The 8,826-nt window shown below is 41.4% G+C and overlaps 1 protein-coding gene across 2 annotated transcripts in view; it reads right to left on the bottom strand.

Annotated features, from left to right (window-relative positions):
• Nucleotides 1-8,826, bottom strand: part of WWOX (WW domain containing oxidoreductase) — a 1,110,761-nt gene that overhangs the window by 401,183 nt on the left and 700,752 nt on the right. The window lies entirely within an intron of this gene.

The following is an 8,826-nucleotide window of genomic DNA, read 5'->3' as shown; positions in this document are numbered from 1 at the left end:
ATATATATATATGCTGTTTTGGATTTGATTCTCCAGAGGCAGTGGTGAACTCATCGTGTCTCTCTCAAATACACTTTTCCTTTCTTGGTTAAATATTCTTTGCCTACCTTAAACATTTCACAATCTAGTCCTTAAATTTTGATATTTTGGTAGTGATATTCTTAATTTCATGTACAAGACCACATGAACAAAAGTACTTTTATTTTTAAGATGGGTTGCAAATATCAGGAGAAAGGGGCATTTTGCTCATGCAAAGCTTCCCAAATACAAATGGAAACTTCCCAAATATCAATGGAAACCATCCGTAGACATTGGTAGCAATATTTCAATCTTTCAGGAATGGTTTGTTTGGAGGAAATTGAGATTAATTGGGTTGCTTTTAAAACCTGTAATACTGTCATGGTTACATCCTAAGGATCACAGAATGCCTGAGGTATAAACAGGATTTTTTTTCCTTTTTTATTCATGGCTGTGAATTTTCTCTGCACACCTGTACTATCAAGGTAACTTTTGCTATAAACAGCATTTTAAAATTATCACATAAAAAACGATCAAGCACTAAATTAGAAAAAAACAGAAATTTGAAAGTGATAGTTAAATTTATGAAGCAATTCTGCTACACTCAAAGGCTCATTGCTTGACATGTAAAATATTTTGAGCTACGTGTAAGACCTGGGTATGAATTTCCCTCCAGTGGAAGAAACCACAGTTCTCACCAGGCTCCAAATGAGAGCCACACGCAGAACATATGCGCTTCGCATGTGCGCTTGTTTGCATGACTAATGGAGTTAATATTAAAAGTCTTTTCTCATCATTTCAATTCTTTCTTTCTTTTTTTTTTTTTAATTTGGCTGAGTGCCTTTTTTGCTACCTCCAAGAGCTGTTAATTTTGTTCGCTGCCGAGCAAAAGTCAAAGTCAGAGTCTAAACAGCTTGTAATGAGTTTTCAATGGCCCATCTCAACGAAATTGAGGGCAAAGACCAGCCGGCTCAGGCAGTGTCAGCCCTCAGAATTTATTAGTGAGGGCGCATTGTGTTCAGGGGAAGGCACAGAGGAGGGACTGCAGTTCCTGGGCTCTTCAAGAGGACCCCCAGCCCTTATTAAAAAGTGGTGACAGTGACAGGACACGTGCTATCTGACCCATCTGCCACAATCTCCACTGCGGCGGGGTCAAACTTGGTTGAAGGAGAGGGAAGTCAGCTGAAGGAAAGAAAGGTTTCCATCTCATAGTGATGGGGCTGTTTCTGTCTTTCTATCTCATCATCAATCAGCTAAGAAGGAGGGGCGCCTTCCTTCCTCCAAGATCATGAAGTACCACCAGGCCACCTCCCCCACCCACACACACACCTGTTTGTCTGGTGATGGTTATTTGGGAGAAACGAAGCAGTATTCCATTTTTGAGTTCTGACTATTTTATTTGTTCAATTCTTTTAAAATTCCTCCATCATGCCACTTCCAACAGATCCCCTGTGGTTTTACTTCCAAGAATGCCATTTAGGCTGGACACGATGGGTCATGCCTAAAATGTCTGCACTTTGGGAGGCCAGGGTGGGAAGATTGCTTGAGCCTAGGAGTTTGAGAGCAACGTGGGCAACATAGGGAGACCTCATCTCTACAAAAATAAAAATTAAAGTTAAAAACATGTCCAGGTACGGTGGTATATGCCTGTGGTTCTAAGGTACTTGGGAGGCTGAGGCAGGCGGATTGCTTGAGCCCACAAGGTCAATGCTGCAGAAAGCTGTGATCGCACCATTGCACTCCAGCATGGGCAACACAGTGAGACCCTGCCTCAAAAAAGAAAAAAGAGTACCTTTGAAACCCACGTAATACTTTTCTGCACAAATTTAAAACCTCCATATAAAACAGAATTCTGCATGAGCTGGAGAAATAAATCCTACACTTGAGAATGAAGAGCAATTTGACAATAGACTTTCTGGCCAAATAAATGCTCTGCGAAGCCACTACAATAACACACAACAGCACGTGGTGGTTTGGAGAGGAAAAAAAAAAAAGTCGCACTTTTTCATATCCACAACTTTTTATTTAAGGAAGAACCTATGGGGTTTGTGTTGAGAACTGACTTGTCCTGTGAATGGAATAAATCAGAACTGTTGGATCCTGCAAGACTAATTTTTATATAATTGATATTAAACTATGATTGATTCCAAGACATTTTTTAAAAATAGAGCACCTACTAGATACTCTTGCACCTACTGGCCACAGTACAAGGCACAATGAATTCCATGGCAGGCCTGGTGATGAAAATCAATTCATCTTTCTTGCCACTCACTCATTCATTTTTCTTTTTTTTTTTTTTTTTTTTTTTTTCAGATGAAGTCTTGCTCTGTGACCCAGGCTGGAGTGCAATGGCATCACCTTGTCTCACTGCAACCTCTCCCTCCTGGGTTCAAGCAATTCTCCTGCTTCAGCCTCCCAAGTAGCTGGGATTGCAGGCACCCACCACCACACCTGGCTAACTTTTCTATTTTTAGTAGAGACGTGGTTTCACCATGTTGCCCAGGCTGATCTTGAACTCCTGACCTCAAGTAATCTGCCTGCCTTGGCCTCTCAAAGTGCTGGGATGACAGGCATGAGGCACGGTGGCCAGCCATTCAACCATTAATGCATTACTTTAGTCACTCACTATATTCACAAATATTTATTAATTAGTTGTTAAGGACAAAACTATTGACTACGTTTTGGGGAAAATGGTTGGTCTTTGTCCTCAACTATTAATAATTTAAGTTCTGGTAAAATTTCATAAAATTACAGATTAATATAGTGGATTTCCAAAGCCTTCCATAAACAACTGTTTATTTAAATGCACTCCCTGTTTATTTAAATACACTTGCTTCCTCGGCATTTATCTTGTTCAACCTACCTGTTCAGTCCCATTCACAGACCTACCCTCTTTCTCTCTGTAACAATTTATGTTCCTTTGTGTGTCCTATAGCATTGCTGGGAAAATGAAACACCCGTTAAATATCTTAACACAGAGCCTGTGATAGAAAGCCTTGCACGCATTCAGTAAACACCAGCCAAAAAAAAAAAAAAAAACCTAAACAAAATACAAAACAAACTTTGCTCTTTGTGTTGTATAGATCTGGATATTTCAAAAGCACGTCTGATCTAAGAGTGAGATTCATGCACAGGCACATTCCTTGTCACTTTCACAATGACAATAATGCTAATAATAATAACCAGCAGAGCGAGGAGAAGGCACCATGGTACACCAGCCTCTGGGATAGGCCCTTTCCACACATCATCTCAGTTAATTCTCTGCAAGGCAGATTCTGTTCTTATCCCATTTTGCTGAAAACACATTGAAAGAGGTTAAGCGATTTACACCAAATCACAAAACCTGTTCATTTTAGATCAGGACAATCGGACTCAACAATCTATAAAATATCAACATTCAGTTTAAATTGTATATCTTACACAGCTTTAATCTCCTAAAAAAACTGAAATGTCCCTTTGTCTGAAAGTGAAATGTCGTCAATCCATACACACTAAGGAGAGGGACAATGGCAGGATGGGGGTGCACCTGCTCGGAAGAGGTATCCACAACTCACCACTCACTTTAAAACTCTGTGGATAACTTCACTGAGAAACAAAGTTAAGGAGAGAAATTGTTAATGTGGGGTGAGTGCTCAAAAATTTGCCCAGTAAGGACTTTGGCTGCATTCAAATGCTAGAAGGATAAATATCCTCATCGGAAGCTAAAATGGCAAGGGTTTGTTTATTTTTGAGATAGGGTCTAGCCTTGCCACCCAGGCTGGAGTGCGGTGACATGATATCAGCTTACTGCAACCTCTACCTCCTGGGTTCAAGTGACTTTCCTGCCTCAGCCTCCTGAGTAGCTGGGATTACAGGCACTTGCCACCACACCCAGCTAATTTTTGTATTTTTAGTAGAGATGGGGTTTCACCATGTTGGCCAGGGTGGTCTCAAACTCCCAACCTCAGGGGATCTACCTGCCTTGGCCTCCCAAAGAGCTGGGATTACAGGCATGAGCCACCATGCCCACCACAAAAATGGTGAGTGGTGTTTGTTTGTTTGTTTGTTTGAATGACGTAGAAACCACTTGACATGAGTATCACTTGAACCTGGGAGGCAGAGGTGGAGGTTGCAGTGAGTCAAGATTGCACCACTGCACTCCAGCCTGGGCAACAGAGTGAGACTCTGTCTTTAAAAAAAAAAAAAAAGAGGTAGAGAGAGAATGACAATAAAACTGCCCAGAAAAGTGGAGCATGAAATAAATAAACTATTACATGGGGTGACAGTTTGCATTTATGCTCACTTTTTTTTTTCTATTTTTCCAAACTTCCATTTGAGAGTTTGATGCTTAATGGTTATATTGGGGAATGCCTTGCAAAAGCTTTCTAAACTATCAGACTGACTGTTGACTGACCACAATCTGTCAAGTGAGTGCTGGGGAGGAGATGCTATCTCGAGAGAAGTTTGCTGTGGCTGCTACATGCCTGACACAGACCCAGACACACTGACCTTAGCTAAGAATTCATTTGGGATTTTAGACAATTCCCTCATTCTGAAAAGAGGCCTGAAGTCAGGAACCCCCTAAAATGTTTTCAGTTGAATCTTTGCTCTTCTCAGCTTCCCCTTTGGCCGTCAGCTGCCACTGCAAGCCATTTAGCAAAGGAAGCGAACGGCAAATTCTATCACAGTGGGGACCGATTCTGCATATTAATTCACGTTTGCAGGCTAATTCTGACCATATAGGCTTACCCCCGTTCCTAGACCTCCAAATTCGTAGGAGAAAGAAGTGTGGATATCACTTTATTTGGGGCCATTTTCATAGCCAGTGACTACAGGCACCTACACAATCATAGCCTGCAGATATTATATAACGACAGCTGGTCACTCTATTCCAAGCGGAATTTTAAAGCAACATATTTGTCTTTGTGTTAAAAACACACGGTACACATTTACAGAAAAACAGGCCCTGGCATTTGTCTGAAATACTGTGGCTGAAAAGCTCGACGTTTTTTTTTGCCATGGAACAGTGAACATTTATACAATCATTAAAATCGCATCTACCGCCATATTTTTTCTCCTTCTCAGTTTTAATACATTTTTATAATTGCATTGAAGATATTCTAACCCTGTTTTTAGTGCAAAGATAAAATTTATGAACCGTGACAAACGTATCATCTCAGAGCCAACCCGAAGGATAACAATATGCTTGATGAAACCCAAGTGTTCCTTCCCTTCTGCCCATTTTAATGGGGAAGGAGAGAAAAAGGGTTCATCGGAACCTCAGACCTACAAGGCCAGATGCGGGGGAGGTTCCTAACTAGTGCCTGAGATGGAGGGCGTATTTCAGGGAAAAGTAGTCATTCACATCGAAATTTTTCCAAAGCTACATCACTGGAACTTTGACTAATATGCATTTAAAATTTGTATATTGGGTATAATTGGGCAGCTTCTGTCAACACAGCCAAAGATATCTAAATAGATTTGTTCTCCCAATGGCACGCCCAATTCCCCCTCTCTCCATTTGTGTACTTTCTTTAGAGAATGTTTTTGGACAATATTAGAGAGCAGGCAGCATAAAAGAGCAGAAAGGTCAGTATGCAAAGTGCCACAGAACATGAGCTCCAAGGTTCAGGGGGGCCGTCCAAAGCCATGTGACCTTGGCCAAGTCCCTCAGCTTCTGACAGCCTCACCCCTCCTCAATTCCATAAGGAGAGATTCGGAGTGGACTTCTGAGGTCTAAAATGACATGTGATGACGATATTATTTAAAACAACATAAAATACCTCCAACTTTGAGACTCTCTCCCTGGTGAGAAAAATCAGTTTCAGAAGAAAACCTTAAATGCTGGTAAGTTCTTAAAAACCCAGCAAGCACAGATGTGTGACCATGTGTTTGCTAACCCAGATAGACACCATACATTTTTTAAAAGTGATTTTTGTTAGCATCTACCCTGGGGTTTTCATTCCTTCTCACAGAATGTACCCTGCCCATGAACTCTCCGCTAAAGAGACAGCAAGAGACAAGCCTAATTCCAGATGAACTTTTCTGCACCGTGTCCCTGTCTCTTCACAAAGGCAGAGTTTTAAATATTTCCTAACTTCACATAATAGCCTTGTATAAGACACAAATGCCAGGAACCATAATGAAGTGGAGGTAATCTACACAATTTAAAAACACTTATTGTGACAAAATGGATTGACAAGGTATAGACGATACAAGCACATATAAATGAAATGCATCCCACCGGAAAAGCATTTTGCTCACATTGTCGTTTACGGCTCCTGAATTAATAGACCAAGAAAGGCACCACCGGCCCCAGCAAAATGCCGTAAAACCACTGGCAGCGAGTGGTGTCTCAAACTTTAATTCCCCTGGGGAGAAAAGGACACTGCCTAATCTGTATTCAGTCCTGACATTGGCCGCATCTGATATGGAACATTAGCTTCTAAGTCTCTCAATAGACTAGTGTCCTTCAGTTTATATTACTTTATGTTAATAGTAGAAAAATTACACACAACATCATTTATCATTGTTATACTCTGCTATACATCCCATAGCTTATTTTAATATATTTACCCCTGAGATGGTGAGAAATTAAAAATATATATGTTTCGAGAAAAACCTATATGGAAAGATCACTGTAAATCTCTTAAAAAAAAAACGAAAAACCCAACAACAACTCCCTTGTGGGGAGGGAGGAATATATTGCATAGCTAAGCTTGTGAATGATAAGATGCTTTCTGCCTAAGGACTCAAGTACAGGCTGTACAATAATTTCTGGGGCATGAGTACATAACAAAAAAGCGGCATATTAATGATAAAATAGCTTTTGTTCCTGCACTGCACCAGTTTTTTCATTTGTCGATGACATCCTTGGGTTGTGTTATTAGCTTTTTTGACATCTGACCTCTAGCTAGGGAAAGGCAAGATTTTTTTCTTTTTTTTTTTTTTCTCTTGAAAAGCAGTCAATCTGAGCCTGACTTCTACTCTTTTTGACCCAGATTCTGGAAGCCCAAAGCATAACTTCAGTTTGGATTAAAAATAACAAGGCTATCCTTTCTTGCTCACGTTGTGGCAAAGGTGCCGTGGCTTTGGTATCATGACCTCTGCGCTCTGGTCCAAGCTCTGTCCTTTGCTCCCTATATAACATGAGCAAGCTACCCCATCTCTCTGAACCTCAGTTTCCCCAGAAACAAAAGGAGAAGACTGGATTCCATGGGCTAAGATTTCTCATAGCTCCAGTGAGTTTTTAGTAGACTTTGCTTTTGTTTTTAGAGACAGGGTCTCACCCTGTCACCCAGGGTAGAGGGCAGTGGTGTGATCATGACTCACTGCCGTCTTGACCTCCTGGGCTCAATCAATCCTCCCATGTCAGCCTCTTGAGTAGCTAGGACTACAGGCACGTGCCACCATGCGCAGCTAATTTTTGTATTTTTTGTAGAGACAGAGACTTGCTATGTTGCCCAGACTGTTCTCGAGCTCCTAGCCTCAAGAGATCCTCCTGCCTCGACCTCCCAAAGTGCTGGGATTACAGGCATGAGCTAACGCACCTGGCCTCCAGTGGATTTTTGACTGGAGATTTTTCTGGGATATTGTTTACTACTTATCATAGTTCCATGAGACTGGACGAATCTTCCTATTTTTCAAATAAGCACATGGAAGCTCAGGAATACTGACATGACTAAAGCCCCAGGTTGAAAAAGCAGCCAGACTGGAATTGGAACAGTGCCTCAATCCTGGCTGGCACTCTTGTCTTGACTCCAGGCTGCCTTGAGAACATCTCTACAAAATTAGAGCAATGGGAATGGGTCTACTTTAGGCATTTGGGGAAATGACTACAAGCTCGTACCTGTCGGGGCTGCCTTTTTATATTTGAATTTTTTTTTTTTTTTTTTTTTTTTTTTTTTACCACTTTGACCCTTAAAATTCCATACCTTGTGTCCTGCATGATTATACAATACAGTCTTGTAATTATGTGTTCTTATTTGGGTCAGAGGTGGCTGACTTGAGATCATGTCTTCCCTTTAGCAGGTTCTCTTCATTCAGAAGGCACTCTCACGGATTATGTCATTTCTTCTAAATCCAATGAGGCAGGCAGGGCAGGTACGATTTCCCCAATTCTACTGATAAAGAAAGTTGGGGCCCAGAACAGTGGCTCACGCCTGCAACATCAACACTTTAGGAGGCTGAGGTGGGTGGATCACTTGAGATCAGGTGTTCCAGACCAGACTGGCCAACATGGTGAAACCCCGGCACTACTAAAAATACAAAAATTAGCCAGGCATGGTGGCTCATGCCTATAATCCCAGCTACTTGGAAGGCTGAGGCAGGAGAATCAGTTGATCTTAGCAGGCAGAACTTGCAGTGAGCCGAGATCACGCCACTGCACTCCAGCCTAGGTGACAGAGTAAGACTCTGCCTAAAAAAAAAGAAGATAAAGAAACATGGGATCAAAGGTTCTTACTGACCAGCCACAGCTCACACAGCAATGAGTGGCTGGATGGCCGTTGGGAACTGAAGAATGGTTCTGGCTCCTAGCCCAGGCAGGGCCCTTTCTAATACTTTGCAATGATGCTGATAAACAGATATATCTATAACAAATATGGACAATAACTCCTTCCAAAAGGCAAAACAAAACTCGTATCATTTGTACAAGACCATGCAATTTAAAAGCAATATTGTAAGCAATCTACAATAGAAAGCAAGGCTGAGAAGGCAATGTGTTCACTGAAAACATTTCTCTTGCCTCCTCAAGGCATCACTAGACTACATTTCCCAGAATCCCTTGCAGTTGGTTGTGATCATGTGACCGAATTCTGGCCAATGGGA

This window comes from Pan troglodytes, chromosome 18, assembly GCF_028858775.2.
Source record: "Pan troglodytes isolate AG18354 chromosome 18, NHGRI_mPanTro3-v2.0_pri, whole genome shotgun sequence".
Lineage (NCBI taxonomy): Eukaryota > Metazoa > Chordata > Mammalia > Primates > Hominidae > Pan > Pan troglodytes.
Note: the sequence above shows the minus strand (reverse complement) of the source record. Positions and strands in the feature narration are given on the sequence as shown.